We start from the raw sequence: 26,252 nt of genomic DNA on the forward strand, positions 1-26,252 counted from the left end.
TTTGGAACAAATTAATAAGATAAGAAATAAAAAGATAGCTTCTACATATATTTTTCAAGAGCAATGAATATATAAGTATATAATTATGGAAAAATATGCCTCAGGTTTTATTTTATTTTTTTAAAATTAAAATAGAATGCAATGTCCGTACCATGTGTTCTGGGAAAAACAAGCCCGAAGTTTAAGTTTTGTCCTACCTTCATTACAGTGATATTAAAAGTAAACTTGGGTCGAGTTCAACAATGTGCATACATTCTGGGTTATTATCAAGAGACTCACTAAATATTCTGTATCAAAATTTTATGCCCCAAACAGGTTCTCTGGTGATTTATCATGCTAGTATAGGAAATCTAAAGGAGTAACAGATTGTATAACATAAACAGACACACAATATAGAAGGAAATAAATAATACAGTTTGACCTTGGAAATTTCCCTTAGAATAATTCCTTCCATAAATAAAACTTTATTTTTTATATATAAACTCATCCTATAACTGCTTTTGGATCATAGATAAGATTAAGGACATAAATAAAAAAATCCAGACCACAATTTTTTAGTCTGTTGTCATCTTAGATCAGAAAAAGACATTTTTCCAAGTGGATGCTCAGAACAGATTATGATACTTTTAAATAAACAAATTTACAAAGACTTCGAACATAAATTACAAAACTATTTGCAGCAGCAATAGTCTTTTCAAAAGGTCTAAAACAAACTATTAAATATAAAATGTATCAAAAGGACTTTCAAGGATCACTTTTTAAAACCATATCTAGAAATACAAGAAAACGTATTTTCCTCATAATAAAGTTCAATAAATATTCTTTCTGAATCCCATAAAGATGTTATAGGTTTATATGGTTCCCATAAGTTAAAAATTTGATTGCTTTCAGATAAATTCCTACATATTCTTATTTACTTAGAGGTTTTTATTAAATGTCTTTTCACTAGACCCAGAGTATATCATTTTTAATTTCTTTGCAGAAATGTGTTTTTTAGTTAGTATATATAATTTTCTAGCAAATAAACATGATATCAATTTTAAGTTTCAAGGTAATTCTAGAAAAAGGCAGATGTTGAATGATCTGTTTTTCTACATTCCCCTTAGTTATAAGTCTAGCCTCCATGGTGGTTTCCTCTCTACAATCACCCACTGCACTGCCAATAAAAAGTAACTGTGTTCAGATTTACCTATGTTAAAGATGTCAAAGTCTCATAACACTTCAAAGTCATTAATACCTGATTTTAATCAGATATGCATATTAGTGTTATGTATTTTTTTCTATCGGAAAAGAAATACAAATTTTTATTTTTCTATCTAAATTAAATCCATTATCAATTCTTAATATCTAAAACATACATTTCTAAAGAAAGGTAAAGGTGTTTAAAAGCTGAACTAGTCCAAAACACAATTAAAGGTTCTTTATTATTTTTTCTCTCGTTTTCTGCTTTTTAAATCCCTACATTAAATTCCTGGTTTCCAGGGGAAAGGTTGTTACTTAGTCACAAACAGATTTTTTTCAAGTCACACAGTACATTCTTTAGAGCTGGAATTTTACGTTCTGAGTTGGAAAAGCTGTGTTGTCATTCATGAAAAATACTGCACTTGTAGCCAAAAAAGTAAATCACAGCAAATTTTGTGTCATAGTGACATCCATAACTTATTATCAGCTAGTAAGCTATTTTATCTTCTGTTCTAACAATACACAGAGGTAATTGATTTGGTTTGATTCACTCCTGAAGTCTAAATATTAGCACAGTAGTTTCTGAAATTAATATTTCCAGTGTTAAATTATGATGGACTTCATTTCTTCCCCTCAAATCCAGGAGGGATGCATGACTTGCACTTTGTAATAGAAAGCAGCAGCAGTGATACTGAGTCTGTTCCAAGCCTTAGCCCCAAGAGGCCTTAGAAATTTTCCTCCTTCTATTAAAACCCTGCTGAAGCCACCTGAGCCTAGGCTGGCCTGCTGGATGGAGGACGGGAGCCACACAGCTCAGTCACTTCCACTGCCCCGAGCCACAGGAGTCCCCAGCTGGCCTGCCAGCTAACCACTTATGTATGAGGGGCGAGGTCAGCTGAGACCAGCTGGGCCTGGAGTAGAGCCCAGAAACTGCCCAGCTAACACCTAGAGTCAATGGGTAATGACACTAATGGTTGTTGTATTTAGCCACTAGATTTGCGGGTGGTTTCTTACACTAGTGAAGACAGATATGCCATGGAGAATAAAGAGAGCACCTGTGAGCTACCTGGACTCTGTGTAGCCCATAGGAAGGACTCAGGAAGGGGGAGCCTTGATGATGTGGTCACCTGGCTCCATCCTCCACCCATACCCCCAACCCCTCCAGAGCCCATGGTGCCTGACCAGGGCACAGGGGGTCCCAGACTGTCCTTACCCCACTGTCTGAGAAACTAAGGTCAATCTTGTTTCTTGGTTAAAGCCCCAAGGATAGACAGAACCGACATCCACAGGTAAAACATGATTAAACATGAGTAACGAAAAAGGTTAGAGAGAGAGAGAGAGAATAAAGAGAATAATTGTGGGACAGTAGCATAGATTTTCCTAGGTTTGTGCGGCGAGATCACATTCCTGAGGCCATGTACTTGAGAGAAGGGAAGGAGACAGCTGGAATGCACACAGGAAGCCCTGACATCACTGCATTTCACTTTCCCTTGCGGCCCCTGGGGGCTGGCTGAGGAATCAACTTCTGAAGGCAGAAAAATATGCCAATACAGAAGATGGATGAAGAAACATGACCATCAATTTTATTTAAAGTCCCCGTTCTAGTTTGCTAGCTACCGGAATGCAATATACCAGAAACAGAATGGTTTCTCAAGTGGAAGGGCACATGGCGAACACAGTCAGAGTTTCTCTCTCATCTGGAAAGGCACATAGTGAACACAGCATCATCTGCTAGCTTCTTCTCCTGGCTTCTGGTTTCATGAAGCTTTCTGTGAGGCGTTTTCCTTCTTCATCTCCAAAGGTTGTGGGCTGGTGGACTCTGCTTCTCATGGCTGTCATTCTGCTCTGCTCTCTCTGAATCTCCTTCATTCTCCAAAATGTTTCTTCTTTTATAGGACTCCAGAAACTTCTCAAGACCCACCCAAATGGGTGGAGACATGTCGTCATCTAATCCAGTTTAACAATCACTCTTGATTAAATCACATCTCCAGGGAGATGATCTGATTATAGTTTCAAACGTACAGTATCGATTAGGGATTATTCTGCCTTTATGAAGTGGGATTTTGATTTAAAAATGGCTTTTCTAGGGGACATACATCCTTTCAAATCAGCACAGTCCTAAACCTTCAAAGTACCTGAGGAAACTGCAAGTAAAAAATATAAAAAGCATACAAACATAATAAAAACAAAGGAGATATTTCATAAACTCTTTCAAAGAAATTGTTTTACTCATCTGCTGAAGGTGCAGCCACCCTCAGAGAACCCACTTAAGAGAGAGGTGTGGAGAAGAGTATAGAAAGAAGGAAAATTAGATATGATATATATAATACAAAAGGCAAAATCGTAGAGGAAAGTATTACCCAAAAAGTAATAACACTAAATGTTAATGGACTGAATTCCCCAATCAAAAGACATAGACTGGCAGAATGGATTAAAAAACAGGATCCTTCTATATGCTGTCTACAGGAAACACATCTTAGACCCAAAGATAAACACAGGTTGAAAGTGAAAGGTTGGGAAATGATATTTCACGCAAATAACAACCAGAAAGAGCAGGAGTAGCTATACTAATATCCAACAAATTACACTTCAAATGTAAAACAGTTAAAAGAGACAAAGAAGGATACTATGTACTAATAAAAGGAACAATTCAACATGAAGACATAACAATCATAACTATGTATGCACCAAACCAGAATACCCCAAAATACATGAGGCAAACACTGCAAACACTAAAACGGGAGATAGACACATCTACCATAATAGTTGGAGACTTCAATTCCCCACTCTCATCAACGGACAGACTTAACAGACATTTATAGGACATTACATCCCACAACAGCAGGATACACTTTTTTCTCAAGTGCTCATGGATCATTCTCAAAGATAGACCATATGCTGGGTCACAAAGCAAGTCTCAAAACAAATTTAAAAAGATTGAAATCATACACAACACTTTCTCGGATCATAAAGGAATGAAGTTGGAAATCAACAATAGGCAGAGTGCCAGAAAATTCGCAAATACGTTGAGGCTCAACAACACACTCTTAAACAACCCGTGGGTCAAGGAAGAAATTACAAGAGAAATTAGCAAATATCTCGAGGCGAATGAAAATGAAAACACAACATATCAGAACCTATGGGATGCAGCAAAGGCAGTGCTAAGAGGGAAATTTATTACCCTAAATGCCTATATCAAAAAAGAAGAAGGGGCAAATATCCGGGAATTAACTGTCCATTTGGAAGAACTGGAGAAAGAACAGCAAACTAACCCCAAAGCAAGCAAAAGGAAAGAAATAACAAAGATTAGAGCAGAAATAAATGAAATTGAGAACATGAAAACAATAGAGAAAATCAGTAAGACCAGAAGTTGGTTCTATAAGAAAATCAACAAGATTGATGGGCCCTTAGCAAGATTGACAAAAAGAAGAAGAGAGAGGACGCAAATAAATAGGATCAGAAATGGAAGAGGAGACATAACCACTGACCTCACAGAAATAAAGGAGGTAATAACAGGATACTATGAACAACTCTATGCTAATAAATACAACAATGTAGATGAAATGGACAAGTTCCTAGAAAGGCATGAACAACCAACTTTGACTCAAGAAGAAATAGATGACCTCAACAAACCAATCACAAGTAAAGAAATTGAATCAGTCATTCAAAAGCTTCCCAAAAAGAAAAGTCCAGGACCAGACGGCTTCACATGTGAATTCTACCAAACATTTCAGAAAGAATTAGTACCAACCCTGCTCAAACTCTTCAAAAAAATTGAAGTGAAGGGAAAGCTACCTAATTCATTCTATGAAGACAACATCACCTTCATACCAAAACCAGGCAAAGATATTACAAAAAAAGAAAACTACAGACCAATCTCTCTAATGCATATAGATGCAAAAATCCTCAACAAAATTCTAGCAAATTGAATCCAGCAACACATGAAAAGAATTATACATCATGACCAAGTAGGATTCATCCCAGGTATGTAAGGATGGTTCAACATAAGAAAATCAATTAATGTAATACACCATATCAACAAATCAAAGCAGAAAACTCACATGATCATCTCAATTGATGCAGAGAAGGCATTTGACAAGATTCAACATCCTTTTCCTGTTGAAAACACTTCAAAGGATAGGAATACAAGGAAACCTCCTTAAAATGATAGAGGGAATATATGAAAAACCCACAGCTAATATCATCCTCAATGGGGAAAAATTGAAAACTTTCCCCCTAAGAACAGGAACAAGACAAAGATGTCCATTATCACCACTGTTATTCAACATCGTGTTGGAGGTTCTAGCCCAGAGCAATTAGACAAGAAAAAGAAATACAAGGCATCAAAATTGGAAAGGAAGAAGTAAAACTATCACTGTTGGCAGATGATATGATACTATACGTCGAAAACCCTGAAAAATCCACAGCAAAACTACTAGAGCTAATAAATGACTACAGCAAAGTAGCAGGTTATAAGATCAACATTCAAAAATCTGTAGTGTTTCTATACACTAGCAATGAACAAGCTGAGGGGGAAATCAAGAAACGAATTCCATTTACAATTGCAACTAAAAGAATAAAATACCTAGGAATAAATTTAACTAAAGAGACCAAAGACCTATACAAAGAAAACTACAAGAAACTGTTAAAAGAAATCACAGAAGACCTAAATAGATGGAAGGGCATACCGTGTTCATGGATTGGAAGACTAAATATAGTTAAGATGTCAATTCTACCTAAATTGATTTACAGATTCAACGCAATACCAATCAAAATCCCAACAACTTATTTTTCAGAAATAGAAAAAACAATAAGCAAATTTATCTGGAAGGGCAGGGTGCCCCGAATTGCTAAAAGTATCTTGAGGAAAATAATGAAGCTGGAGGTCTCACGCTGCCTGACTTTAAGGCATATTATGAAGCCACAGTGGTCAAAACAGCATGGTACTGGCATAAAGATAGCTATATCGACCAATGGAATCGAATAGAGTGCTCAGATATAGACCCTCTCATCTATGGACATTTGATCTTTGATAAGGCAGTCAAGCCAACTCACCTGGGACAGAAGAGTCTCTTCAATAAATGGTGCCTAGAGAACTGGACATCCATATGCAAAAGAATGAAAATGGACCCGTATCTCACGCCCTATACAAAAGTTAACTCAAAATGGATCAAAGATCTAAACATTAGGTCTAAGACCATAAAACAGTTAGAGGAAAATGTAGGGAGAAATCTTATGAATCTTACAACTGGAGGCGGTTTTATGGACCTTAAACCTAAAGCAAGAGCACTGAAGAAAGAAATAAATAAATGGGAGCTCCTCAAAATTTAACACTTTTGTGCATCAAAGAACTTCATCAAGAAAGTAGAAAGACAGCCTACACAATGGGAGACAATATTTGGAAACGACATATCAGATAAAGGTCTAGTATCCAGAATTTATAAAGAGATTGTTCAACTCAACAACAAAAAGACAGCCAACCCAATTACAAAATGGGAAAAAGACTTGAACAGACACCTCTCAGAAGAGGAAATACAAATGGCCAAAAGGCACATGAAGTGATGTTCAATGTCCCTGGCCATTAGAGAAATGCAAATCAAAACCACAATGAGATATCATCTCACACCCACCAGAATGGCCATTATCAACAAAACAGAAAATGACAAGTGCTGGAGAGGATGCGGAGAAAGAGGCACACTTATCCACTGTTGGTGGGAATGTCAAATGGTGCAACCACTGTGGAAGGCAGTTTGGCGGTTCCTCAAAAAGCTGAATATAGAATTGCCATACGACCCAGCAATACCATTGCTAGGTATCTACTCAGAGGACTTAAGGGCAAAGACACAAATGGACATTTGCACACCAATGTTTATAGCAGCATTATTTAAATTGCAAAAAGATGGAAACAGACAAAATGTCCATCAACAGATGAGTGGCTAAACAAACTGTGGTATACACATACGATGGAATATCATGCAGCTTTAAGACAGAATAAACTTATGAAGCATGTAATAACATGGATGGACCTACAGAACATTATGCTGAGTGAGACTAGCCAAAAACTAAAGGACAAATACTGTATGGTCCCACTGATGTGAACCGACATTAGAGAATAAACTTGGAATATGTCATTGGTAACAGAGACCATCAGGAGATAGAAATAGGGTAAGATAATGGGTAATGGGAGCTGAAGGGATACAGACTGTGCAACAAGACTGGATACAAAAACTCAGAAATGGACAGCACAATACTACTTAATTGTAATGTAATTAGGTTAAAACACTGAATGAAGCTGCATCTGAGGTATAGTTTTTTTTTCTTCTTTTATTTTTTTCTCTCTATTATCGTTTTATTTCTTTTTCTGTTGTCTTTCTATTTCTTTTTCTAAATCGATGCAAATGTACTAAGAAACGATGAATATGCATCTACGTGATGATATTAAGAATTACTGATTGTATATGTAGAATGGAATGATTTCTAAATGCTGTGTTAGTTAATTTTTTTAATTAATAAAAAAATGAAAAGAAAAAAAAGAAGAGCGATCAGCATTACTTTCACTATAAGGTCTTTAATTATATCTTCAACATTAATTTTATTCAATTTTCCCACCTATAAAAGCAATAATTCTCAGTACAGTTTGGTAAAAATAAAAAAAAGTAGAAAGTGGATAAGATGTCATCACCCAAAGCACTCCTGCAGTCACTGCTAACATGTTATTTCCTTTACCGAGTGAACAATTAAATTAATGACTTGTCTTTAATGGCAAGGGTCTAAGAAACACTGATCAGGATCCTATCTTGGAGTCTGGGTAGAAGCACCATCAGGATTTTCCTTGCTGTTTCTGGGGTGGTCCGGTTGGAGCAAAGGGCCCTGAGGGCAAGCGGGACTCACGCGGGCTGAGTAACTAACCTTGGCTCTCCTGGTCCCTTTTCAGCCCCTCTCCTCATTTACAGTGGTGGCTCTACAGTTATATCATCCCACATAACACAGTTTATCCTTCTATACCCATTTCCTTAAAAAACAGCATTTTATTAACCTTATTAAGCAGGAATTACTGATGTTTACATATAAAGTATAAAATGAAACAGTAGAGACAAAGATATATAGGGCACAACAGCCAAGGCAACTAACTAATGGGATCTCTCTAGTTTCTGCATGTTAACTAGAACTGGGGCTTCTCAAATTATGGGCCACTGACCACTGGCTATTGGGGAACCGGGACAAGTTCAAAAATGGAAGAGTCAGTGTAGACAGATTATAGAGGACTCAACAGATGGCTGTTCAATCTTACAATAAACAGCTTGTGTTTACGTTTCATATGTCTTAAAATATTGTAATTTTATAATCATTCATCTGCATTTTATTCAAATGTTGGTCTGTGATGGATTGTAAAGAAAAATAACTGATCCTTCATGAGCAATCATTTGAGAAGCCCTGGTAAGCACTACTTGACTTTGTCTTTTCTTTTCTTTATGCCTTAAGAGGAGCTGTAGAAGCCTCTTGCCCAGGGTGCATGGGTGGTCCAGTGGTGGTAATGCTTGCCTTCCATACGGAAGACCCGGGTTTGATTCCTGGACTGTGTAGCAAAAGCAGAAACAAAAACAAGCCAATGCTAATCACTTTTGATGTTTCCTTGGTCTCCGCTGGTTGACAAAACCCGCGGTGTCCAGGGGCTCAGTGACTGACTGCCGAGTGGCTCACACACAGCTGGTTTCCGAGCTGACCTGAGGGTGCCTTTTCCACCCTCCCATCCCGAGTCTTTGGGATTTGGAGCCAAAGCAAGGCAAGCCAAAGCAAGCCAAAGCAAGGCAAAGCAAAGCAAGGAGAAAAGACTTCTCCCTGCCTCCTGCTTCCCCTATGACTAGAGGACTATGTGTTCAGAAGAAAATTCAGAAACTACAGAGAAACAAGAAGAGAGAAAACACAGCTCCAACCCTACCAGCAAAGACAGTCACCGTTAATGGTTGGGTTTGTCTGCTTAGCTGCCTTTTCTCCCCAAAATGAGATGGTTCAATGTTTCTTACTGGTTCACAACCTGCTGTTCTATTTCCCAGTGGCCCGTAACTATCTTTCCAAGTTACCTCTCATTTCCCTCACATTATGACCCTCTCCCTCCATTAGAAGCACAATTTTCCAGCAGGAAACTCCTTTTCTCTCTCCTCTCTTTATTTCTAAGCCAATTCAACCATTATTCTTTCCCTGTGAATAAACCCTCAGCACCAATCTCTCAAGATAATTTGATGAACTCTAATCTCTGCTTACAGTGGCATGGTGGCTTTCCCCCTGGAAATCCTTTATATGTGGTACTTTTTTTTCACAAACTAGATAAGTTTACACCAACGTAACCACCGGTTTACTGCTTTCTGCAGAAGGACACGATGGGATCTCTGCATACAGTTCTCCCGAGAGCTGCTGACTATTGATTTGTTTGGTGAAGTATCAACATTTTAAAGTGACGATATGGCCTCTATCCTCACACTAAGAATCACTCTTAAAAAGTGCTATAAACCTGAGGTGGTAATGAGAGGCAGTCACATTTCCCGGCTGTTTAATATTTGCCAGGTACTTTGCTAAGGCGTCTTACATGCGCTGTCTCATTCAGCTCACAGAGCATTCTATGAGGTTGGAATTGTTAAACTCACTTTACAAGCCAAAAAAGAAAACGGCTCAAAGCTATGAAATGGCCAGTTCCGAGTGCATACACACTCAAGTGTGCCTCGCCTCAAAGGGCCTCTCTTGCCTTACCTTTTGCTCTCAGACCACCCCCCACCCTTTCCTCAGCCATGTGCCACACACCTGTGCAGTCCCAGAGTCCTGACTAGGTTAATAGCGTCCATAAAGCCTGTCCCCAGAAATGTCCCTTGTCCTCCAACCCTAGATCCCCATGGGCAGTGCTGAGGGCCACAGCCTGTCCCCAGGGCACACCCTGCACTGCCAGCCGGCCTGGGCACCCAGACCACTCGACTGCCTTCTTCTCGGGCCTAAGTAACTCAGAAAGGAGACCCTGGGACTCTCTCTCACAGGTTTCTGCTAGTCCAGCTGTATGTTGCTTCATAGTACAAAGGCTGCCTCGGGGCCAGGTGATCTCACATGCTGCTTATTTGCACGGGGGGCAATTCTTTCGCTTTAGAAAACCACAAGCCACTGTCTTGATGTGAGAGCCCTCTTAGACGGGTCAGAGCCCTCGGTTCATCTTTGCCAGGAATATTAAGGACATACCTAGTATTTATTATGCCTCGCCCTTCAGAGGGGCTCACTTATGTGGCCTTTCAGGGCACAAGAGGGGGATTATAGAAACGTCGAAGTATAGAAACGTCCCTGTGTGCAGGGAATTGGACACCTGTAATCTCAGACGGCCCCCTCTCACAACCACCCTGGGGGTTGTTAGCTTCTTTTCACCCAAGGAGAAAGTGATTATTGGAGTACTGGCCTGGATGACCTCACGTTGTGCTCAGACTGTGACAGTGGCAAACTCCACTGGCAAGAAGAGCGGTCTAGCATTTAGCAGGCTCAAGTTAAACATCTGATGGGAGTAAGCATGAGCTCTTAAGAAAAGAATAAGACAGTTAAAAAGAGGAAAAAGCCGCTACGAAGTATTCTGATGGGATGGGGACACTGCTAGGGTTGCAGGGGCCATCCAGGATGCACACACCGTCACCAGCACATCACTAGCCTTGGCTCTGTGGATACTGTGCAGACGTGGTGAGAAAAGCTTAACGTGCATCATCTCACGCTGGCCTTTTAATTGTTCTTATCCCCATTTTACAGACGATGAAGCTGTGGTTTGGAAGAGGCCCAGTTCACACACTACAAAGAGAAGCATCTAGATTCAAGCCCCCATCCATCTTTCTGCAGAGCACAAACAGAGCTGGGAGGTTATCTGGAGGTTAATTCTTACGCATTAATATATAGATAACCCGTTTTGGAATAGAATTGAGAGGTCATTTTGGAGGTTATTCTTATGTATTACATAGCTATCGCTTTTTAGTTTTTAGTGTAACAGATTAGCTAGCAGGAAATTACTGTTGAACTGTAATCCAGTAGCCTCGATTCTTGAAGATGATTTTATAAGTAGATAGCTCTCACTATGTGACTGCCTGATTGTGAAAACCTTGTGACTGACACCCCCTTTATCCATTGTATGGGCAGATAAGTTAAGGACATAAAGACAATAAATAAATAAATAGGGAGGATAAGGCGTATGGGATGTTTTGGGTGTTCTTTTTTATTTTTATTTTATTCTATATTTTTGAGTAATGAAAATGTTAAAAAAATTGATTGTGGTAACCAACTATAGAAACGACCCCTGAAAGTAGAGATGCAAATGTTCAAAAAAATGATCATGGAAATGAATACACAACTTTGTGATGATATTATGAGCCACTGATTGTACACCATGCCAAGAATGTTTGTATGTCAAGAATATTTGTATGCTTGTTTGTTGTTTACAATAAAAATATTTTTAAAAATGGATTATGGTGATGAATGCACAACTATATGATACTGTGAACCACCACTGATTATACACTTTGGATGCCTATATGGCATGTGGATAGATCAATAAATTGCATTTAAAAAAGCTGAAGAAAAAAAAAAGACCTGATTGTCCAGCTGAAGCCGAGAAGGTGATTTCCATAGATTGCTGACCGGGAGGGGGCATACTGACAGCTAGAAGGGCTAGCAGACAAGATTCTCAAGGGCAAAGGACCCTTCTAGAGCAGGCCATCATGTGTCCAGAGAAAGGGAGAGAGATAAGAGTGGAAGAAATTAATTTGCTGGGTCCTTGTTCTGCAAAGCCAGACTTCCTCAGACGTTACTTGCACTTCACATTGCCACTTTACCCTAAATGGCGAACTTGCCACATGGAAACTGCTGGGCCATCAATTTGCTCTTCATTTTCTGCTACCTTTATCCTTAAGCACTCATTAGCAAGAGAATGAATGGATGACTTCAGAAAAGGGAGATGGTACATCAGGCTTGGCTCTGCTTTAGGACTTGTTTCTTCCAGACGAGTAAGCCAGAGGATGGAGGAGTGAGTGTGAGGTCACTCAGGCTGGGCCAGAGGTGGTTTGTTATACTAGAGAGCTGGGTGAAATGAGGTTTTACAAAAGTCTCAGACACTGCTTGCCCAATTAATTCATGAGGTGCAAATGAAATAAGATGGATACTATATAATTCCAGCCAAATAAAAGACACCTCAGTTCCCAAAGCCAAAACTAATATTGCCCACTGAAACTGGCCAGAAAGCTGATTCAGAGAGCAGGTAGAGCATTTCACAGAATATACACTGGAATAATCCTGAACTGCCAGGGAGTCCCAGCCTTCGGCTAAGCCAAGCTGCAGTTTCAGAAGGGTGAAGAATGAGGGGATTATTCTGAACCTAGTATTTGGTTGACTTAAACAAGGACCAAAAATTGATATGCCACTTGGCTTTGAGACTTTCAATAGACCATTTCCTTTTCCAAGGGGTTGGTCTATCCGTAAAATGCAACCTATTACAACCTGTGCTGCCATCCTCCTGTGACAAGTTTCAGATTTAAAGTTTGGATTCATCGACTGATCATTAGCAGTGGCCAAATGTGTAAATGGTTCTATTACGATAATAGTTCTGATCTGAATTTAAAATGCCTTGATTTTCAATAAAGATATGTTTTTTGCTTTGTTGAATTTTTTTTTTTTTTTGGCTTGTCTTCTAAAGTGAGGAAAAGGTAAATGTATGCCTTTTCTTCCCCAGAGTTCATTGTTAGGGTAGAGCTTATAACACATACATACATGTATACATACATGTATACATATACTAAGTCCCAAATAACCGCAACACAGGCATGACGTCCTCCTTCCTGCTGACAGCCTGCCATGGACTGTGACAAGGCCCCTGTCATCTGTACAGGTCAGGTCTTCAGCCTCATCTCAGGCCCCATCTTTCTCTTACATGATGACCTTTCCTGGAGTGGCCCCTGTTCATTTCTTAGTGTCTTTGCTTTACCTGAAACCTCCTGCAATGTCTCAAGGAATTCTTCTATTACACCCAAGTGTGTTTCATTTACTACAACTGCAATTAATTTTGTGCAGTGTTGTTCAGATATCTATGTCCCTGACTGTAAGCTGGTTGAAGGCAGGGCCTATGTCTGTTTTGCTCATGGATCAGCTAAGCCTAGCACATGCAAAACACACAATTTACATTTGCTGAATGAATGAATCCTACCTATTATCAAGGAAACACCATCACAGCTTTCTAAGCACTCAATTTTCCACTTGTAAGTTTGGGACAAGTAGAAGGAGGAGTAATTTCTTTTGACCTCTTGGATATAGGTAAGTGGCTGTATCCCCACCTTGCTCCCACCCCAGTACCTAGCCTTGAATTGTCACAAAAAAGGGAGCTTCACAATACTACTATTCAGTCTTTTATTGGTAGACTCTACTTTTTCTAAAAAAAAAATGTTTTAATTAGGAAGCTGTAGGTTTATAGAAAAATCATACAGAAAGTATGGAGTTCCTAGATACCAGACCCCCATAATTTTCCCTATTATTAACAGTTTGCATTATTGGTGCATTTGTAATATTTGCTTTTGACTTATTCAGAATAAAAAAAAGGGAGGGGGATTTTTATTCTAAGAAACTCACAGATGTCTCTATAATTCAGCATTATCTCACTGTACACCAGGAAATTGGAACATATTACAGGATTTCAGTTGTTACATAATATAATGGTTCAATAATCCACTGATTTCCTATGAGTGCCTTAGACCCATTGTGCCAACAGAACAAAGCCAAAACATCCAACAATTCACTCACGTATTTTCTAATAGTTTCCTAGGGCTGCTGTAAACAAATGACCACAAACTGAGTGGCTCAAGATGACAAAAATTTATTTTCTCACAGTTCTGGAGGATAAAAGTCCAAAATCAAGGTGTCGGCAGGACTGTGCTCCCTCCGAAGGTCCTAGGGGAGAAGCCTTCCTTGCCTCTTCTAGCTTCTGATGGTTTAGCTCTTGGGCATTCCTTGGCTGGCAGAAGCATCACTCTGACGTACAAATTCCCCTCTTCTTATACGGACACTAGTCACTGGACTTAGGGCCCTAAATCTGCAGTATGATTGCATTGTAATTTTATTATTTCTGCAAAGATCTTATTTCCAAATAAGGTTACAGTCACAGGTAATTGGGATTAGAACCTCAACATATCATTTTGGGGGGACACAATTTAATTCGCAACATATTTATTTAGCTGATTTGAGTTTTTCCCCATAATCTTTGAACCTGAGTTGGGATGGATGGTGGTTAAATTAGAAATAGAACGTGAAGAGAGCCCAAATCATCCGACCCAGAGGGGACATGGGACCCCCTCTGGCACTCCTTTTCCAACCATCCAATGTTCAAAGGCAGGTATAAAAATGGAATGACTATGCTATTTCCACCTTCCCAACCTCATTTAAGGGCAAAGCTCTCATGTATGAGCTTCCTTTTATTTTGCCTTCACTTGTGGACAAATTAATTTTAGAGAGGAAAACCCAGGAGTGAGGCTGCGGTCAATTTTCCAGGATCCGGCATGGAGACACGCGACACCACAGGATAGCTCATTACCGGAGCCTGGTTGGGAGGGCGGGTCTGTTTGCCAATATCCCTGGGATACTGAAGAAAGCATTGTTTAGACAAATTGCAGCTGTCTCAGAAAATTCACGAATGCTTCCTTGCTCACAGCAACCTGCCCAAAAGACTGGTGGTGATGTAATGAGAAAGATCTAATTCATGAAACACCTGGCATTCCAGAGGTTGATATCCACAAAGCCTAGTGGGCAGCTGGCACACCCCGTCATGCACATAAATAAGCCTCTTTATGCAAAGAAGATGCATTAGAGCACTCTGAAGTTAGCCTGTCTATGACTGAATCCCAACTCTCTGCCTACTAGCCCCCTCTCTTTCTTATAATCTCACTAAGCCTCGGTTTCCTCATTGGGGAAACTGAGATCATAACTGGAATATCTCAGTGGGTTGTTTTGAAGATTAAATGTATTTATAAAATATAAGTGCTGAGCCCAGTGTCTGGCACATAACCAAGTGCTCAGGAAGGGTTGTTCCTGCTGCTCGCCGCTGTGACTACCAGTTACATGTTTCCAGAGTCCAGTGGAAGAATGTAAGTTTACTGCTTACTTTTGCAAATGCTAGAAAAACCCTGATACCAAAGAAAGAAAGAAAACACCAGACAACTCTTGTTTATGAACATAGAATCAAAAATACTGAAAAGAACCTTAGCAAATTGAAACCAGCAATACATGAAAAGAATGGTACATGATGACCAATCAAGTAGAGGTTGGAACTTTGAGAATACAATTAATACTATTAAAAAGTCAAAAAAGAAAAGCAAGAAGAGGTTGATCTGTCAATATTTTAAATATTGATAGGGAGCGGAAAAGAAAGCTATAATTTCAGGGACCTACTTGATCAAAAACTTTAGATTTAATTAAATTGAACTGAGTCCAATTCAGAATAAACAGACACTCAGGGGGTGCAAGTATAGTTCAGTGGTAGAATTCTTGGCTGCCTTGTGAGAGATCCTGGCCCATGCACTTCCCAAACAAACAAGCAAGTAAACAAACAAAAATTCTGCAAATGGTGCTTCAGTAACTGGAGATTCACATGGAAAAAGAATGAAATGTGATATGCCATACAGCACATACCATACAGTATATTAAAACAAAATCAAAACCAAAAACAGACACTCAGAACAAATACTACAAAGTAGACTTATAGTAGGTAGTATTACAAGGATAAGACACCTTAAACATAGTCATTTGAGGGGAATGACTAAGGTCACAAAAAATCAGAACATATCTGATGGGTCAGAGGCAGTCACCTGAGAAACTTCTGCCCATTTATTAAAAAAAGAGGGCCTGTCTGTTTTAGGTCTGTGTTTTCAGAAGCAGAGTGAGGATTCATGAGCAAGAGAATGTGCTCCCAGGGATCCTAGGAAGGCAGTGGAGGTAGCAGCACAGGGGAGCAGAGGAAGCCAACAAGGGTGTAAGCTCTGATGAAGTCCCTCAGATGGTGGCCTCAGCCTTAGGAGAGCGAGTCACACCTTAGAGCTGTCCTGACCTGAGGTGCTAGCCTGCCATAAGCCTGCACCAGGAAGTCTTTGTTCAAGGGCGGCCCACACCAGACACTTGTGGTTCTTTATGACCATGGGTCAAGTGGCTGGAGCAGCCCAAGATCCTTCAAAGAGGAGTCACATGTGCTGGGTGTTAGAATAAAAAGCAAACCAAAGTGGGGTGCGTACAGGAAGAGGGGCAGAAATGGCAGGAAGTGGTCGGAGGGGATGAGGATGGAGGGCTGACATCGCTGGCTACACTGGCCAACTGGATAAGTCTGGAGTGGAGTCATCACATCCCCAGGGCGGAATCTGCGGCCACCAACCCTGGTCCATAACCTCAGACTTGAGAAGGTCACTCCAACTGTTCTGGGAAAGTCAGTATCAGTGTAGTCCCAGGAAGAAATCAAAACCAAAGTCAGAATTAGACTCAGACTAGAGCTAATAAGGAAATCAGAATCCCAGATATCAGCCCTTGTGGTTTTTAGTGTAAGTTTACTGATCAATGAATCATGGGTTTCCATTTTAGGGTACTGAAAGCATTTAAGAGAGTCGGAGATTTATGAAAAAATTCAATTGATTTAGCTTGTGTTCAAAGTTAAATGGGAAAATCTACTAGGTTGAATCACTTAAAATTGCTAATATTCAACCTTCTTTTGACCTACAACAATGTCAATTTCATATGGTTCAACTTAAACCTATTACATTCATGGTTTTAATTAACATGCTATATAAGTACTGGGTGGATATACACAGGACAGTAGTTTTTTTTTCAAAATAAATGAATTGTATATCAGACATAGTACTAATAGAAGTACCATTACTTTCAAGCATAAAAGCCTCTCAGATATAAAAGGATCTTACAAATAGACATTGAAAGCATATTTGACAAGACGTCACCATCCATCCATGCTAATGTACTTCCTTAAAACCATTAATAAAATTCAGAACTTAAGCCTGCAACCACATCATGCCCCATTAAAGGCAAGAATGAGGAGGATGCTCACTACTGCCACCACTATTACTCTCGGAGATGGGAGTTTTGATAATAGAAAGGAGAAACCACAACTATTATTTGCATATGCTTACGGAAAAGCCCTTGATTAATAATCTGAAAAACGCAGAACTAATAAGTTCCCTAAAAGGACTCAAACCTACACTTACACTGAAAGCTTTTTTTTTTTTTTAAGCTTTTTTTATATACATGTAATGGCCAACTATAAAATATAATGGAAAAAGATTCCATTCTCAATAACAAATAATCGGCTATAACAAGGACATAAAGGACCTGAGTGCAGAAGACAATGACACTCCTCTGAGGGACAGAGAGAGAAAGCAGTAAATGGACAGACTGGGCCTTGGAGGAGAACCCTAGCAGTTGAAAAATGTATACATTCTTCGCAAATTGAAGTACATATTTAAAATAATTCCCATCACATTGCAATAGAATGCTTTTTGAATTTAGAACAGTTTATGTGAAAGACTACGCATGTGATGCTAGGCAGAAAAACTCAAAACCCCACAAGCACGGAGGGAGAAACTTCTTCCAGATATCAAGTCGTTGTGTAAACTTCAGCAATTAGAACAGCATGGTACCGCACTGAGGTAGGTAGACCAGCAGAACAAGATAGAGTAATCCAGAAGCATGATGAAATGCTAACGGCAATTCAGAATACAATGATGTTGGTAACCTCAAGTTAGCAGTAGTACAGGTGAATAATGGAATGCTTAATAAATCTTTTGGGGGCATCTGACTATATGGAAAAATAAAGTTGGATGTTTACATTTTTCTCCTATACCAAAGTAAAGTCTACCAACTTACTTACACTTAAATATGAAAAAAAAAACACCAAAAAACTAATAAGTACTGATAAATATTTGGGTATATATCTGGGTAAGAGGAGGAATTTCTAAGCCAACACTAAAGTCAGAAATTATGCGTAAAAGAAAAGTGAGAGGCATTTGACTTATATAAGAGTTAAAGAGCTCTGTTGGGCAAAGTACCACAAGTACAGTTAAAAGACAGATGACAATTTGGGGGCAAATGCTACAGGTAAAGGGTTATTATTCTTTGTATGGTAAATATAAAATGTCCGCACATCCCTTTATAGACTATGTGTACAAATATACAAGTAAGTAAATAAAAAATACAAGTAGAAATTGGGGACAAACATACACCAACAATTTCTAGTTGGGTTGTGGGATCATAGCAGACTTTCTGCCTTACAACCTTCGATGCCCACTAGATGTTTACAATGGCATGGATCCCTTATATATCTTCCCCAAAGCTCTTTTTATGGAGCACAAAACCAAACAATAAAAATCAGCTTCTCTCTGAAGTTGTTCCTGTACCCGCCAAGTAGATCTGAGGCTTCTCCCAGACTTGGGCAGCCCAGAATCTCCTTTAACCCCAGCAAGGGCATTTCTGGGAGGCTGGACTCCGGGGACCCTTCCCAGGGGCAGGGCCAACATCTGAGCTATCTTTGGATCCTTTGGGCCTCCCTGCCCATAAGAACTAGGTACTCAGTGAGTACTCTCAATTTTCTGTCAGAGGAGGGCTGGTAGAATGACAGGACAATGCCTTGGTTTTAATCTACATTTAGAAAGGCTGAGCTTTTAGTGACAGGAAAGAATATTTGGGCAGTCTGAGGTGACATATTTTCCAGCTGTGACTTTGGAATGTGGCATCCTCTCCTGCAGGACTTCACTGTGAGGTCCCCTGTGGCAGCACCTACCCCCTCCCAAACGGCCCCACTCTCTCCTGCCAGAATGGCTCTCTCGGCTCAATCCCAGACACCAGCAGCCATGGAGTTTTCTTCTGTCCTCTGGTAAAGCTTCAGAGAACTGCGCTTGCCTGTTGAGGGGAGTCAAGTGAAAATGGAACAGGGCTTTCAATTCAAAGGCAGCGGGCTCTGCAAGGCCCTTTTTTTTTTTTTTTTTAACTCTCCCAGAGGGAAATGGAAACCTGGCAGCATTCTTCATGCACAGGTCTAATCACCTCGCCAATCTGCAGGAATGCAGCAGTGATCGCTGTCTCACACAGGCCCTCCTGGGTGAAGGCAGGACCTTTGCCTGGGAGAAGAGCATGCTGGGCGGATAGAACACAGGGTTGCCTCCAGACAGACCTGGCTCAAATCCTACTTCCTGGCTGCATGTCCCTGTAGCTGAATAATCCTCCTGGAGCCTGAGGGTCCTCACTTGTAAGGTGGGTTGTTGGGAGACTACAGGGTGACTGTAATGACCACCATTTAGCTTCACAGGGAGGCCTGCACACTCACCACATATGCCCCTTTAACCAGAAGATGCATGTTGGCAGAATTTGCTAAAAATAATTGGCTTTTCAAGCACCAAATGGCTCATTCCCTCCCCTGAAAGAAACAGATCCTGCCCCAGGCCCCCACACTCCCACACTTCTGGTGGGCCATGTGCACAGGAGGCCACATTACCTGTTCTCTTGAAAGCACAGTGGTCTTCTTGTATCCCCCAATAAAGGCTACAGCTTCCAGGTAACCTGTGTGGTTTGAGGCCTGTATTCATTCTAATGTCCCTAAGTCCTATACCTGTGGACTGCTGCTTGCACATCCTTCTCTCAATCTTAGAGAAGACCAGAAAGAAACATGTGTGAAAAAGAAGATGTGGCCCAGTCTCTGATGAGCAGCAAGCCAGTTACAGGTTATAGCAGACCCAGTGGTGCTCCATCCACACCTCCTGCCCTTGCCTCTCCAGCTGCCAGCATCTGCTGTTCCTCACCTGAGGGCTTTCTCAAGCAACAGAGCCGCCCTGGCCCCTGTGCAAAACAGGCCAGAAGTGTCAGGGTACCCATACTCCCAGGAACGGCTCTCAGCCAGTGGTTGCTGGGAGCTGGCAGATAAAGCCCTCAGCCCGCTTACCCCTTGGTTAGGATACCTTTGAGGTACTTGTTCCATACACCCAGGGTACCTCAGGGGGTGTAAGTCCCAGTTGCCCACAGTGGTACCTGCCTTGATAACCCAGTCTTCTTTTGGCTGCCTACTTTTCTCTTTTACTTCCCTGTTCCCCTACATTTACATCCCAAATAAATTACTTACACTTAAATCCTTGTTTCAGGGTTTGCTTCTAGGGAGGTCTAACTGAGACATGGGTGTCACTTTTGGTTCTTAAGGGAGCCCATGGCCTAGATGGTTCTCAGGGCCAGGGGAACGCAGCTCACAACCAGTCCTCAGCAAGGGCCTGCAAACCTGGGGCCACTGCAGAAACCCATGTGGGTGAAAGAGTGCTGCTCTGCTGGGAAAGAGCTGCTGGCTGCAAATGAGAGCAGGCAGGGAAATTTGCAGGCATGGTCTTGGTCCATTTCCTGTCGTCCCTAAAAGGCACAGACACAAAGCTGCTCCCTTAGTGATGCATTTCAGCACCAAAAGAGTTAACTAACTCTTCAGGACTGATCCTACACAGCAAAACTCTATCACCAGGTGGTGGTAGCATTTCTACACTTCTCTATTTTTGGCTGTTTTCCTTTTCAGAAGGTGGATAATTAGTACACATCTCTAAACTACTACTTTATTAAAAAGAACATTTGGCTTGCCTGCCATGCCTGAGGACCCGGGTTCGTTTCCCGGTGCCTGCCCATGTAAAAAAAAAAAAAAGAACATTTGGCCTTTTTAAACTACTAATGCAATGCAAAGCATAATGATAAGCTACATAGTAATGTAGTTTATAGAAAGATAGAAATATACTCCATCTATCCATATTTTAACCAGACATTCATTCATTTGTTCATTCAACAAATACTGAGAACCTACTACATCCCAGGTACTGCTGTTGGTGCTTTGTATGAGTCTGTGAATAAAAAGTCATCCCATACCACATGGAGATTATATTCCAGTGGGAGGAGAAAGACATTAAACCACAAACAATTGATATGTAAGATGTTAATAAATTCTCCAGAGAAAAGCAGGTTAAGGGAATGGGATGGGGGTGCTGGGGGTAATGGGGTATTGCTAATCAGGTGACATTTAAGCGGAGACAAGAAAGAAGTGAGGGGGTGAGCCATGTGCATATCTGGGGAAAAGGTCAGTGCAAAGGTCTTGAGGTAGGAACATGCTCAGTATGCTGCAAGGTACAGCAAGGAGGCCACTGTGGCTACAGTGGCTATAGCAAGGGGGAGAGTAGTAGGAGATGTGTTCAGAGGGAGATCCCATAGGACCTGACAGTTACTGGAAAGATCCAAGCTTTACAATGACATGGGATGTTACCAGAGGGTTCTGAGCAGAGGAGTGGACTGGGCCAAGGGTGGAAGCAGGGAAACCAATTATGAAGGAAGCTGCTGTACTCAATAGTTAGGTGAAAGAAGACTGCAACTTGGACCAAGATGGAAATAGTGGTGATGATAAGAGATTGGACTATGGATATATTCTGCAGGTTCAGCCAATAGGCTGTTTGTGGAAAGAAAGGAACCAAGAAGGATGGAGTTTCTATTTTAGAGGGATTAGGATCGTGTCTTGAATATTTTAAGTGTGAGAAACTTGTTAAGCATCTAGTGGAGATGCTGAGCAGGCAATCTGAAAATGAAGGCTGAAGTTCAGTTGTGAGCTCTAGGCTAGAAAGGGAAATTGGGAGTTGTCAGGGTATCAATGATATAAAGTCATAAGACTGGATGAATTTACCCAAGAAGTGAATATAGAGAGACAAGAATACATTTTTGGACTGTGTCTTGGGCCTTCCAATGTTAAAAGGTTGGAAACATGAGGAAGACCCAACAAAAGAGACTGAGGAGGCACCACCAATGGGGTAAGAAGGGCCAGGGAACAGGAAGGGAGGGGCAGGAGAAGAAAATGCCTCTAGAAGAAGGGAATACAAAGACTTGAACAGGCATTTTACAAATGAAGTGTTCAAATAGCCAGAAAAGCACAGGACCATCATTAAGCATTAGGGAAATGTCAATTAAAACTAGAAAGAAATACCATTCCACACCAGAGTGGCTAAAATAAAAAAGACCAACAATATCAAGGGTAAGAATGGATGTGGAGCAACTAGAACTCTCATACATTGCTGGTAGGATGTAAGATAGTAGGACTACTTTGGAAAATTTTTGGCAGTTTCTAATAAAGTTAAATATACACTTAGCCTTTAGCCCAACAGTTACACTAGTAGGCACTTAGCCAAGAGAAATGAAAAAAATATGTGTACAGGCGGGGTATCCACGGCAGTGGCCACCGGGATGAGGCAGAAGCACTACTTTAAGGCTCCAGTGCACAAATTACAAGCTAGCTGTCCCAGCTGGGCCTGCTGTCTCGTATGATAAAAGCACTTTTGAAGAAATGTGACCATACTGTTTCCAGTTGCTGGTGCTGGATAACTCTTGGGTGCGTCTGAAACCCAAGCCCAAACTGACACCCAAAATACAGAAACTTCCTAATCGAGAAGCAAATAATTCTACCTTCATTTTTTTTTTTACATTCAATTTTAAAGAAGCAAAAATAGTGAAAAAGTAAAAATCCTCCAAAAGTGTATTGTTGACTTCTTATAAAACATACAACGGAACAGTTAAACATCCTGGTAAAAGGAGAAGCTTTCTATCAGCACTGAAGAGCAATCCTTCTGCTCCTATAAGGAACCCCAGGCCAGAGATACCAGGGAGAAAGACTCAGTGTTCTGTGAACCTAAATCATGAAACGGATGGTTCCAAAAGCAAGTGTCCAGCATTGATGTGCAGACACCTACATCTGGACAGTCAGCACCCATTTCCTCTTCAAAGAAAAGGAGCAAGCAAAAAAACACTTCTTTCAACTAAAAATGTTATCTAGTCAGAGAGAATCCCCAAACATTCAAAGGGACATCGGAAATTTCTTGTCTTCTCTATGCAGGATGGATTTTGAAAATAAGAAATATCTAATGTAATTTCTGAAAGTAAAGTTAGAAAAAGAACATTTTTTCACTAATTCTTAGAATACACAAAATCTAGTTCCAAGAGCAAACTGTTCTTGGCATCCCTCACTGTTTACGGAGAAAATACCTCATTGGACTGAATAACTGAAATCTGTCCCACAAAGGTGGTTGTGAGGATCAAAAAAGTATGTGAAATGTCCTTGTAATTAGTATATATACATACAGATATTGAGTACTATTATCTTCCCCTCCTTTGATTAGCAGTTTTTATTATTTATGTTTTCTTTCATAAGAAAATTGAGACATTTATGAGAGTCTCTACTCATTAATGAAAATTTCTTCCAGGTGTCTAGCTTTATTGCTAACTCAAAATAAGGATCAATTATGTGTGGCCTTGTTTTCCTTCAGTCAGCTACATAACTGTGTATTAGTAAAATTTAACATTATTCCTATTAGAGTATAAAAACAAGTATCTGGGGTAGTCTTGAATTACAGATGATTCAATAGGATACCGAAATTTTCATTTTTACCACTTTGTATGGTTTCTATAATAGTTCATGTTTGTGATATTTTAATTTGCTCTAGTAAAGGCTTATTTGTCAGTCTAAAAATTATATCAGAACATAACATATAGTAAGCAACAATTTAACTATCTTAAATATTTTCTGGGACATAAATACTATACACATATTCATATATATAGTTTAATGATAACCTAGGATTGTACTCAAGATTTTAAAAAACTCTTTAAATAAATTATATAGATACTTGAAAAGAAATAGGTCCACAAAGACTGGTACAAGAATGTTCTTAGTATCTTTATTCATAATAAATAAAGCCAGAAACAACTCTAATGCTCATCAATAGGATAATGGATGGACATACTGTGGCAGATTCATACAATGGAATTTCATTCAGCAATTAAAAAAAAAACCCACTGGTATACATATGAATGAATCTCAAAAACAGTATGTTGAGAGAAAGAAGCCAGACAACAAAGAGCACATACAATATGATTCTATTTCATACAAAGTTAAGAACCAAGAAAAATGAATCCATGTTGGTACGAGTTGAAATACCCTCTCTGGGGTATATTCTGCCTGGGCAATGGCTTGAGGTTCAGGATTACTGGAAATGATTTGGTTCTTGACATGGGCGATGGATATGTGAGGGTAGATTTATGTAAAGCTTTATTGATCTGTATATTTAAGATCTGTGCATTTTACTGTCTGAAAATTATCCCTCAACTTAAAAAATGCTATTAAAGAAAAAAAACTGTGAACAATTAACTGAGCTAATAGCTGCTGATGGGCCTAGAAAGACGAGGACTGATAAAAGACCACTCAATTTTAAAGAAGAAAAATTGTAATTTAGCCGGAGATAACACTTGTACACTGCTTGTTAATGGCACAGCTAGCCTCAAGTACAGTTACTCTCTGGCCTAGGGGACTGTTTTAGCTTGTTAAAGCTGCCAGAATGCAACACACCAGAGATGGACTGGCTTTTAATAAGGGGATTTATTTAGTTACAAATTTATAGTTCTTCAGGGGAAAGGCAACTAGCTTTCATCTGAGTTTCTCTGTCACATGGGAAGGCACAGGGCGATGTCTGTTGGCCTTCTCTCTTGGCTTCTGGGTTCCAATGGCTTTCCCCAGGGTGATTCCTTTCTGCATCTCCAGACGTCTGGGCTGACCTGTGAGTGCTGATATGAGGCATGTTTACTGAGCTCTCTTCTGATCTCTCTCTTTTAAGCCTTCAGCTAATTAAATTAAACCTCACTCCTTGTGGAAGGTGCTCCCCTTAGCTGACTGCAAATGTAGTAATCAGCCATAGATGAATTTCACGTACTGGTGATTTAAGTCCACAGCCACAGAACAGTGGGGCATCATCACCTGACCAAGTTGACACCTAAACCTAACTATCACAGGGACCTATTCCCCCTTTCCTTTAACTGTGCACAGACACATTCTCTTTACAGCACTCTTCATCCATGGCAGCTGTGCTCACAGCCCTGCGTGACTTTCTCATCTCTAGGAAGGGACTTTCCTGGCCACTCTAAATGGGTTCTGAGAATTTCCTTTGGTGTTCTCAAGATCTCTCCCTGCTTTTGAATTTCTCCATTTTCTCCGGCATGTGTACCACTTAATTTCTTGCAGAAGAGCCCATCTCAACATTGCTTCCTACATGGTGAGCACCCTAAATGGCTGCCATTTTAAAGTTTAACACAAAGGAGAGGCAGCTTTCTTGCTAGTAATGGAGTCTAACACTGATTTCCCCAGTCAGCCGACCATATTCTTGGCAAGTCATTTGAGAGATTTCCTGAGAGATAAAATAAAACAAGCTGTGCCAGCTCAAGCACTTACTAGCTATGTGACTTCATCATGTTAACTTTTCTGAAGTGCATCTCATTGGATGGTGCTGTATCACACAACACCTTAACCTGGCTAAGTCTCTGTTCCCCCATTCTACACTGGGAATAAGAGTGCCTATCTCACAGAGCTATGGTGAGGATTCAGTGAGATAGATAAAGCACCCAGCAAAGTGCTTGAAGGATGCTCAGCAAATGCTCATTCTTCCCCTCCCAGCCCATTCGGTGAAGGGTGCTCTGTCTTCCCAGAAGGGGTCACACCTAAAGCACCACCAGGCCCCAACCTTGCTCCAACTGCATTTCAGGTCTTCTTCACTGCCTAGTTAGATGGAGCTATGGCTAATGCAATATATCAGGACCCCTCAGATTTTATTCTGCATACAAATACCTGAAGATCTTCTTAAGATGCAGATTGTGATGTAGTATGTCTGAGGTGGGGTATCTCCAACAAGCTCCAAAGTTAGGCTGTATTTCGAGTGTATGAATGACATAATTAAACTTCCAAAAATAATAAAAAGGTGAGAAAAATCAAACGGAGGAAACACATCAAGAATAAACATAAATTGTGCTGTGGCTGCGACATTAACAGAAATAGCATGTTTAAATCTGGGTAATAATAACTCTTTGCTGTGCTCATTGGATCACAGATTTAGCTTGGGCTTCACATGTTAAGAAGGAAGATGCCAAACTAGAAATAGCATAGAGACAGATAAGCCGAATAGTGAAGAAAGGGCTGGAAATGACATATACCAAAT

At 40.2% G+C, this 26,252-nt stretch overlaps 1 protein-coding gene and 1 pseudogene across 1 annotated transcript in view; one reads left to right on the forward strand and one right to left on the reverse strand.

Annotated features, from left to right (window-relative positions):
• Nucleotides 1-26,252, reverse strand: part of ITGA9 (integrin subunit alpha 9) — a 447,613-nt gene that overhangs the window by 137,291 nt on the left and 284,070 nt on the right. The gene's annotated exons all lie outside the window — the stretch shown is intronic.
• LOC143657757 (UPF0711 protein C18orf21 homolog pseudogene) lies at nt 22,462-23,141 on the forward strand (annotated as a pseudogene).

Source organism: Tamandua tetradactyla, chromosome 15, assembly GCF_023851605.1.
Source record: "Tamandua tetradactyla isolate mTamTet1 chromosome 15, mTamTet1.pri, whole genome shotgun sequence".
Taxonomy (NCBI): Eukaryota; Metazoa; Chordata; class Mammalia; order Pilosa; family Myrmecophagidae; genus Tamandua; species Tamandua tetradactyla.